Raw genomic sequence first — 11,018 nt, forward strand, 5'->3', positions numbered from 1 at the left:
CATTTACATGCTTAAAGATTCAGGCAAAGAAATGATGAAGTTGCGTTTAATATACAGCTGTGAAGACAAAAATAGATTTATATCTAGCAGTTTCTTTCATATGTATTTGATTCTTGAAACACTATTTGTAAGTGATGGAGCAGCACATTAAAATTGCTCTGGATTATAATAATTTAGCAAACCACTTACTTTATATATTAATCTTAATAGATGTATGTCTATTAAGAAAAAGGTGGTGAATAATTTAACAAACACAAAAAGTGCATGTTGTAATACGTCCTGTAACTTATGTTTTTTAATAATGGAAGATTGTATTCGATCCTAACATCACAAAGTTCCTCTGGGAAGGTTAAAATGGAAGAAAGAGAGAATGGATTAGTTTTCGCTGAGTTCTGGTTCTTGCTCCCTTCTTTGAGCTTGTTTTCAACAACAGAAATTTCAAACACACAAGAGAAGGTTGCAGCTCTCTGAACGATTTGCCCATAATGACATGCAATCTTCTTGATACATTTTTCATAAAAAATGTCTGAATTCGACAAGTTCTTCTGAGAAGAGTTGTAGTTCTTGGGGAGCGGGGGCGATGGCCGGCCCAGGTGAACATTCAGACTTTGTCTCTATGATGAAAGGACCCCACAGTTTAAATGCCCCAACTCAGCTGGCTTAACAGCACCCGGTTTACTCCATGAGACTATCTCATAGCTTTGTATGTATTGTTTCCAGATATTGGATATGAAGAATAAAGTGTTTGTAAACAGCCGTGTACGAGTATTTTGAGTGAAATATGTTTTCATACCTCTTGGGTAAATATCAAGGAACCATTCCATCGTCTGTTGAGAAGTCTGCTGACATTCATATCTTTCTTTCTTTGTACCTAATGTTTCCTTTTTTCTGTGACGTCCTTTGATTTTCCTCTCTATCACTGATTTCCATCAATTTCATTTTCATGTGCCTTGCTGTGATTTTCTTTTTACTTTTTTCTTTTTGGTGAGGAAGGTTTGCCCTGAACCAACATCTGTGCCAGTCTTTCTCTATTTTGCATGTGGGATGCCTCCACAGCATGGCCAACAAGTGGAGCATGTCTGTGCCCAGGATCGGAACCCATGAACCCGGGCCGCCAAAGTGGAGCGCACAGAACTTCAACCACTCAGCTGTGGAGCCAGCTCCCGTGATTTTCTTTATGTTTAGACCACTTTGGGTTTTTTGAACTTCTTGGAAATGTGGGGTTTTAGTTTTCATCAAATTTAGATAATTTTTGGCAATCATTTCTTGGAAATTACTTAATTTAGCAATTTATTTATATATCTGTATCTCTTTCTATTTTTATATATATCTATGCATCTATATATCTTTTCCTTTCATTCTGAGACTAAAATTATATGCAGATTAAACAGCTTGATGTTGACCTTCAGGTCCCTGACTTGTTGATTTGTTGCAGTCTTTTTTTCTTTGTTCTTCATTTTTAATATTTTTCTATTGCTATGTCTTCAAATTATTTTCTCTTGAAATGCATCATCTGCCACTAATCCTGTCTAGCATATTTTTCATTTCTTGAGTTTCCATTTGGGTCTTTTATTATATCTTTTATTTCTCTCCTCATTAAATCCATGTTTTCCTTTATAATCTAGATCATATATTTGATATTAATAGTAACTATTTTAAGGTCCTTGTCTGCGAATTCAATCATCTCCATCATCCTTGGGTCTGTTTCTATTGATGGTTTTCTCTCCTGGCTACAGACCACAAGTTTATGCTTCTTTTAAAGCTTGGTAACTTTTAATTGGCTCCTGGACATTGTGAATTTTGTGTTGTTGAGACACAGATTCCAGTACGTTTCTTTGGCCAGTGTTGGGCTTTTTCTCTGCATGCTGTCAAGTTACTCGCAGATCAGTCTGATTCTTTTGAGACTTGCTGTTAAGCTTTGTTAGGGCAGGTGGAGAGCAGGCTTTGTTCTAGGGTGAATTTAGCCCTATTTTGAAAGTCTCACCCATCTGAGGACTCTCCCCGGTACACTCAGTATTATGTGGTCTCTCCTTCTGGCTGGTGGGGACATGGACTCTGCCCAGTCTCATGGGAGTTCTGGAAACTGTTTGCTGCTGCTTTTGGAAATCCTTTTCTCAGCCTTGGGAAATTCAAACCATGTGTGCACATTATCAGCACTCAGGGGAAGAAGAATGGGACTGCTCTGCAGATGGTCATCTGCTCTCTCTGTCACCTCCCCTCTAGTATATTCGCCTTAGCTGCCTGCAGCTTTCCTTTGTGTCTCCTCAGCTCAGCACCACTCCTGGGTACCACCAGTTTCTTCCTCCTCTACTGCTGCCTGAAAACCGCCTCCAGCCCCTCAGCTGGGACAATCGTGGGGCTTCCTTCGGGCTGGTCCTTTCTCTAGGTGATCATAGTCTACGTGTGCCCTCCCTGCACTGTATCTGAATACAGATATTTCATATATTTTGTCTAGTTTTCTATGGATGCCATGCAGGGAAATTCTGGTAGCAGTAAATCCTTTGTGGGTGAAAGCAGAAAGCTGAGGATTAATTGTACTGGATAAGACAGATCATAAACAAATAACAGAACAAATAAGATAAATTTTAAATGGCTGTCAGTGTACAAAATCAGCATGTGCAATGTGTAAAAATAATGCAGGGGAGTGAATAGCCAAGAAAGGCTCCCTGTCTGTGGGTTGATGAGATAGGACACGCAAAGTGCTCAGCGCAGTGTAAGTGTTAAATGCATTTTAGGCATTGCTGTTATATTATTATACTGATAAGCCAAGGTGCATAGTGTTTAAGAGCGTGACCTCCTGGGTTCGAGAACCAGGTCCAGCATCTCATAACCCGACACTGGGCAAGTTGTCTCTGCCTCCATGTCTTCATCTGTAACGTGGGATGCTAAAAGTCTCTCCTCCTTGTGAGAATTAAATAAATAAACTATGCCAAGTGGAAACTGTGCCCGCACATCACAAGGACCCCATGGCACTTTCTATTGTTGGGGTTGCTTTTCTGTAGGCTTCTATCATCAGCTGCACAAATCTTGTTCCTCCTGTTATCTGTGACCACTAGGAACCCCCAAGGATGTGACCTTGTAGACAATCCCTGACTGGTGCTGCCCATCTCAAGGGAAGCTCTTCCCGGGGTCCTGGCATCATGGACATGAGTCTCGGCAAAGGGCCGGAGCTCGGTCAGCCTCAGCTGGACACTCACAGAACACACCAATCAGTAGGCCTTGACTGCACAGCCTTCCTGTCGTGAGGCCACCCCCAAAGCTGTTCACTTTGTTCCCAGCAGAGAGCCCCCGACCGTGAGGCGCACTGACCCGTCTCTCCAGTTCTTTGCTCTGTCTTTCTTGCTACTTCTGTCTGTCTTTCCACCTGCCCTTCTGGGTCTGGCTGCAGGCATGTCGCTGTCTCCCTCACTCTCAGCCTTTCTCTGCTTCTCCCGAAGTGTCTCCATCCTCACGCCTCGCCTCAGTTTGTCACACAACCTTGCTCTCTGCCTCTTTCTGACTTCGTTTATGCTTACATATTCTCTTTATCCGGTTCCTCTGATATCCTCTCTCCCTCTCTCTGTGTTTTTCTGTCCTTGTCTTCCTCTCCTTCTTGCTCTGCTCTCTCCCCGCCTCTCCCCTCCATCCACCCACATGCAGGGCCTGACTGAAGGACTGAGAATCAGCCAGAGCCCCAGCCAAGGCTGTCACTGCTCATGGCAGTCAGCAGGGCACCAGCCAGGGCACCAGTCAGGGCACAGAAAAACCGCACAGAAGGGTTTATTCGCATTTAAATCAAGTCTTTATTGTGGACTTGAGGCTCCGTAGTTCTGGGCTTTTCCTCTGGAGTATTTGTCTCAACGGTGCCATCTAATCAGGTTTGAGTTTTAATTGAGCAGCTGTCATTTGCTTGCTGGTTCAGTGGCAACCTGAAGCTTTATTAAATTTTAATTTAGCCCAAGATGTATACGGAGATTTATTTCAGACCACGGAGTAACTGTTACAATTAAGCAGAGCTTTGCCAAAGTGGAAATAGCAAGGTACCAGGAAGGAATTAGAGAGAATGCTTATATAATTATTATTGGCTGTCAGAGCTGAGATGTGTAAATAAACTGGACCACTGAGTGCAGAGAAGGAAAGGACACGAGTGTGCAGGGGACAGACCAGTGCTTCATCTCCAGTGTCCTCCCTTCACTCTGACTTTATTTTTCTTTGTCTTGTGACTGTCTTTATCTTTCTATGTCTCTAAGCTTCAATGTTCCTGTCGTTCTATCTGCCTCTGTGTTACTCTTTCTCTAGTTGTCTACCTTTGTTTAAAAATATGTGTAACAATTACACCTCAATAAAGCTGTTAAAACATAAAATTTTAAAAGTGCAAAGAAAACTGTGTTTTCTTTACCTTCTATCCCACTGCCTCTCCCTCCCTGTCTTTCTCTGCCCTATTTAAGCTGAGTGACACACGTTGGACTCCCTGATGAAAAAGAGCAGGTGCAGCAGGTTGCTCCTTCCCCCTCAGCCTTCTCCCCGCTTAGACGGTGGACGCAGAGATGGCTGGTGTGATGGGCGCCATCTTGCTGCCTTGAGGAAGTGGCCAAGAGAACTGCAGAGAAGCAGCCCTGACCTCAGTGAGGCACTGGACCACAGCCAGCAGCCACGCTCCTCCAGCGCTCTGGTTATGTGAGAAGCCTGTAAACCCGTGTTGGGTTATTTCACTTGAGTCAGGTTTTCTGTAACTGCAGATTGACAGAATCCTCACTGAAACAGAGGCTGGGCCAGTCCCAAACCCAGACAGTCCAGCCCCAGAGCCTGTGCACCCAATCTCTCTCCTGCACGGATCCTCACATGCCAGATACCGTCCAGGTGCCATGGATGCGGTGGAGGTCGGAACAAAGATGGCTCAGACCCTCGGGGAGTTTACAATCTAATGAGCAGTTAGAAATTAAAACATCAACACAAAATAAGTAGATAGAGAGCATCCGTGGTCATTGGCAGGCAGGGCAGACTAGGTGCTGTGAGGGATGCCAGTGGGGTGCGAGTTCACACTGTCGGGGGCAGAAGAACCCAGCTTCTTGGAAGAAGTGGACATTTACGCTGAGATCTGAAGGATGGAAGCAACAGGGAGGCATGTTTTGGGTCAGGAGCTCTGCATATGTCCGAGCAGAAGGCCTGGATGCAATCGCACTGTTGGGAGAACTGAGAAGATGCCTGTGAGGCTGGACCAGGACAGCGGGAAGGGGCAGAGAGGGCTGGAGAGGTGGCCGAGGTCAGGTCACTCGTGTCTGCGAATTTGGACTTTATCTTGAGAATAGTAGGACACTTTCAATGAGTTTTAATCTAGGAGAGAAATTACCTGAATTATATTGAAGTGAAAAAGATTATCTTGGACTATTGTGAAGAGAGCGGACACAGGGAGACGAGTGGGGGGTGCTGTGGCCGTCCCAGTGAGAGGACACTCCCTCGGGGGAGGAGCTGGTCAGGGGGACGGCAAGAATTTGGCAGAGTGGAGATAAGCTATGGAGACAGAGCCTGCAGGACCCCAGGGTGTCAGAGAAGGAGAGAAGCTACCTTGACGTCAGTGTTTAAAAGTTCCCGGTTTGGAGGGAAACCTCGGGCTCCTTGGAGGTCGGGGGAAGCAAGGGTGCTGGGGTCAGCTCAGGGGGCAGAGGTTTATGCTCTGTGACTGCTTCTCTTCTGTCTGCGTGCTGTTCTCTTTCCTAATTTGACACCAAAGTGAAGGCTACGTCCACGAGGCTAATAAATGCAGAAAATTAGGCAATAATTTCCCGAGTGAACCTGTAGCCAAGATTTGGAAACCGTTGAAAAGAACTCTTGTGCTGTGTGTGAGACATGTCTGTAGGACAGTGGGTGGGGGGCAGAGTGAGGGGGGGGAGGGGACGTCGGGGGTCGTGACATGACCCTGCCCCTGGGGACTGAGAAGGTCCAGCTCTCAGGCCTGCTGGTCAGTCTGCCGTGCAAAGCTGCCGACTGTTCGGAGTTTCCATTTTGCTTTGTTGGCCTCGTGACTTCATCCATTCACAGGTTTTTAAACTGCAGAACAAGAACAAGGCAGTCAGTGGCGTGGTCAGTGCCCCACTGCTCCCAGGTCTGCCTGCTTGCTGACATGTGCCCTCTCCTCTCCTGCGTAGGACACGGAGGTGCTGAACACGGCCATTCTCACCGGAAAGGCTGTTTCGGTTCCCGTCAAGGTCGTGGGTGTTCAAGAGGACGGTTCTGTGGTGGACGTGTCGGAGTCTGTGGAATGCAGGTCTGCGGACGAAGATGTCATCAAGGTACAGCCCGCTGGACCTACGGGTCTCCCAGCTGCCAGGGCTTTGGGGGCCCCTTCTTCTGTCCCAGGTCTTGTTCTGACCGGGCGTCCCAGACTCTGAAGGGCGGGAGCCAGGACGACCACCCTAAGGAGTGAGTGACTGACGGCAGGGGCACCCCTGGGAGCAGGAGGAGGCTGCACGGGGGTGCTGTTCCGTCCCCTGGAATGGGTCCCCTGGCCTTAATCTCCAGGAGAAATAATTTCCTCTCTCTCTCTCTTTCTGTCTCTCTCTCTACTCCACGCACCATCTTCACAATTTTTGCCAATTCTCCATACCACGTATTATTTCTCAGCACGTTTTCTTTAAATGATTCACTTTTTTCAGCTCAGAAATCCATTTTACCCTCACCACGTGACAAGAGAAGCAAGAAGTACTTTTTTTTCTTAATGTACATTAAATGCAATGACTATTGAAAAAAAATGTTCATCCACATGCCACCTAACTTGAATATTACCAGTGGGATGTGGCTTACCATTTGGGAAGTCTGGCCATGGGGCATTTCTGCTGGGTTCTTCATTCTCCTTAGCTGGATTTATGACTCCAGGTGCAGCCAGGAACTAGCTGATGTGTATTTTTGTGTGTGTGTGTGGTCTTTGCAGAGGTTTGCTTGAATCACCAAATTTAAAGTTTCTGACTATTTTTTCTTAGCACACTGGTTGGCAGCTTCATTTTGCGGCGGAGACCTCAGGGAGACAGGATTTAAATCTTCAGAACCATCTTTTCTCCTTCAAGGTGCCAAGAGATCCCCAGGTCCTATCTGTTCGCTCATTTCAGAAAATACCGTCATGCTGAGAGCTCTGTCCCGCCTCGCCTTCCGTGGCTCCGGTTTAGAAGTCAAAGGAAGCGTGGTCCTGGCCTCAAGGACGAAGGTGTAGACGGGAGAGCCTGCAGGGCGGCCTGTGGGGGAAAGAGCCGGGGGCTGATCCGAGGATGTTTTAGACTCGAGCTTGATGGAGGTTTTGAGGGAGGCTGTGCCTGAAGCCAGAGGTCGTTTTGATAAAGAAGCAATGAGGTTTATGTGAGGCAGATTTTAAACAATGATAATAATACTTAGGAAATCCAAACCTGGCACCGCCCATTCCTGGGCTTGGAATGTTCATTCTCCTTCCAGGTGGAAGATGTACGCACAGCCCTGCCCTGGGGCTCCTGCGGGCCTCGTGGTCTGTGGACAGGTTTGATTAAACAAACCCAAGGCCTTAAATATTCAGAGTTTAGAAAGATCTGAAACAAGTCACAGTCAATCATCCGCTCAGGAACAAGAAACTTCATGATTCACTGCCCTTCGTCGCCTTGGACAATGTACGTTATTAACTGTTTCCACATGGTTACCGATGGGAGACAGGAATAAGGGTGTTTAGAGAGAGACTGTTGCTCATGCCACCCTGGGCTGAACAAATGACTCCCTCTGCAGTTCCCTCCCGAGAGCCTGCTGAGGGGTCCCTCTCTGCTGCCCTGGAGAACGCTACCCTGCAGAGGCGAGTCCAAGCCCTTGGGGCCTGGATTCCACCACTGCGTTGTACTCGGTTGTCTCTCCTCCCCAGAAACGTACTGAAAACATCCTCTGCCCCACCTGATGGATGAACCACTTTGGAAAACAGCAGTTATGTGCTCACTGATCTCTCTTGTAGCTGCAGGAAGATGGGACTTTCCTACAGAAGATACAGAGCAACACACTGAGTCTGCGGATCACCAAACTCAGAGCTGCTCCATCACTCTTCCGGGCAATGCCAGGTTCTGCTCCAAATCCCGGGGCCCGTGTAGATCAAGAAGATTTAACTAATTCGCTGTGTTGCACTTTCCGTAGCTGTAATGCCAACATTACTGATGGATTTTGCCACAGCTCCTAGAGGACGGGGGGTACCCACAGAGCTGTGGTCTCCTTGGTGCTGACATGGGATATTTCCGGGGCATCTCCAATAGTAATCACTCATTAGCACATGTGGAGAAACCCCCAATCTAGGATGTTCTCACTCTCATAAAAGTGCAGGAAATGCTGGGCGGTTCCCAGGGGGATCTTTTCAGGGCTGCAAGGATCTCATGGAACTTCTATAAGAAAAGAGTGCATATTGGGAAAATTCTGGCCTTTGGATTTAGCTAAGAGAGAAAGTGTGAATTTGGGACATGGCAAATTGTGATAATATAAAAACAAAATTAGTTTTTAATTCCAGGATTGCGATCAAAGTTGGGAGGGGGACCATTGTAGGCAATGACTAGAGTCTAGAAGCTGGAAGGATACAGAGATTTCAGAGACTGGAAACTTGACCTAATCTGGCAAGATGAGGAAGGATGACTATAAAGGCCTCCTTCTTATGTTAAAAAAAAAGTCCTTGATAGTAGAAATTTTAGAAGATGCATCCTCGGTGTAATAGCAACATCTGTGTGAAAAAGCCTTGACATTTTTATCAATGGTGAGATCCAGTGAGTCAACCATTTGAAGAGGTCACCATCAGGCTGACCCAACATTCATTGGCCTTGATCAGAGCATGACCACAGCCTAGAGGTCACACGCATGCAGACCACAGGCCAGTCTGAAATCTACTATCCTCTGAAATCTACTATCAGAAAACCAGCAGCACAAATGTAAGGAGAGGTGGCAAGTGCCCCTCAGCCTCCATGTGGGAGATGAGATGGAGTAGTGGGGAGTGCAGGGCCCACCTCTATAGATGGCATCGACCCCATCAGCTCCAGATGATGTTGACAGGCAGGAATTTGGACCCAGGGCAGCCCAACAACATAGTTTTTCAAGAGGAGCTGGGAATCTAGATTTCAAGGTGAAAGTGACAATTTCTACATGGTGGCAACTGATTTGATTTTAAAAGTGCAGAACACAAACACACCCCTCTGGGCCAGATCTGGCCTTTGTCTTCATGTGTGTGACCTCTAGGCTGGGATCGTGCACTGATCAATGCTGAGGAATGTTGGGTCAGCCTCATGGCGACCTCTTCAAATGGTCGACTCATTGGATCTCACCATTGACAAAAGTGTCAAAGCTTTTTCACACAGATGTTGCTATTACACTGAGGCTGCATCTTCTTAAATCTCTGCTATTGAAGACTTTTATTTTTAAGGTAAAAAGATAGTAGATTTCAGACTTTGTACCCCAGTCTCTGTCAAGTATAAGCAACAAATGATAGATCTCGCTCTGTCACTCTGACAGAGGATTCTGTGTCTTTCCAACCATAAGAGGAACACTGGAAATGGGATTGTGCTCTGTTCAAGAGTGTCTGGGGGGCGGAGGGCCCTTGAAATCAAATCACAGGAGAAATGATTAAAGGAAGTACGAGTGTTGAGCCTTGTGACAAGAAGAAAGGGCCCAGGGGTGAGGTGAAGAGGGGGATATGGCAGGTCTTTTTAAGCCTTTCAAGGGCCATCTTGCAGAATATTGAGCAGATTTGTGCTTTTGAGATTCCAACAGTGAAATTTAAAAAGGAACCATTTTTAGCTCACTGTAAAGAAAGAGAATGCAAGGTAGTGAGTTCGTTGGTTAAGTTTTCAGATGCATGATGGTTCAAATTCTGGTTCCATCTTCCTCTCTGTTTGATCTTGGGAAGATTACTGAATTTCTCTGAGCCCAGTTTTCTTATCCATAAAATGGGATGATAATAATACAGTAAAAAGATACCTTCTGCAGAGATTTGTTCTAACATCAGCATATAAGGCAGAACTACCGACAGTCAAAGCAATCCTCGAAAATCTTTTAAGGAACACCTGGGCTGTTAGGAGCTCAAAAGACAGTTGGTTTTTGTTTCGTTTTTAATTTCTCTCCTTTGAGCCATGGACAAATTTCCTGTGGCAACATGTGGCAGGGTCTAGTTTTACAGGCAGGGTTGAGTAGAGTCATAGATAAGTAAGATTTGAGACAAGTTGAAGATAAGTTAAATTTATCCCTCTGTTTTATTCATCTCTTCTGATGGATGTATCGTGAGATGAAATTTACAGTTATTCTGAGCACAAATAATTAAATTATCATTAAATGGTTAAAACAATGTCTGATACAATCCGAATGTGGAATTTGGGGGAGAGTGAAATAAGGTAATGTTTCTAAAGGCATCACACAATGCTTGATCTCCACTATATCAGTAAATATTATACCCACGTCTGTGTCTATACTCTATCCACGTCTGAGTCTTTAACCTCTACTCGAGTGAGAGACCCCTAGAGTCTAGGTTGTGTTCCATGTGTTAGCACGGTGCTTGATTCAAGTATGGTGTTCACTGAATATTTATTGAACTTAGGAATGGATGATAGAATAATTCAGAGATGAAATAAGCTGCTTCAAGAGTGGTCACCAGTCTTTCTTGAACCATCTCTGGTGAGTGTCTTGTCCATGAAAATCTTCGAAGATAGGTTGAAGGGACTTGGCATTGGCTGGGGCCTTGGACCTGAGCCCTTAGATCCTTGAATCTAAGTCTTCTTTGGATCATATGGAATGCTTTCATTCTAGAAATACTTATTGAACAGATACTGTGTGGAGGGAGATGTACAAAGAACTGCGGGAGATACAAAGATGGAGTGGATGTGGCTTCTATGTTAATGAGCTTACGCTATAGTTAATGGATATTAATAGGTGACATTCACTGAGTACTTATGTGACCGGTACTATTGCAACAAGCATATTACAAGTGTTGACCCATTTGATTTTCACAACAAACCTTCAAGGTAAGTAATACTACTATTTGCCTCCTATGGATAAGGGAATGGAGGCATGGA

Source organism: Equus quagga, chromosome 15 (assembly GCF_021613505.1).
Source record: "Equus quagga isolate Etosha38 chromosome 15, UCLA_HA_Equagga_1.0, whole genome shotgun sequence".
Classification (NCBI taxonomy): domain Eukaryota; kingdom Metazoa; phylum Chordata; class Mammalia; order Perissodactyla; family Equidae; genus Equus; species Equus quagga.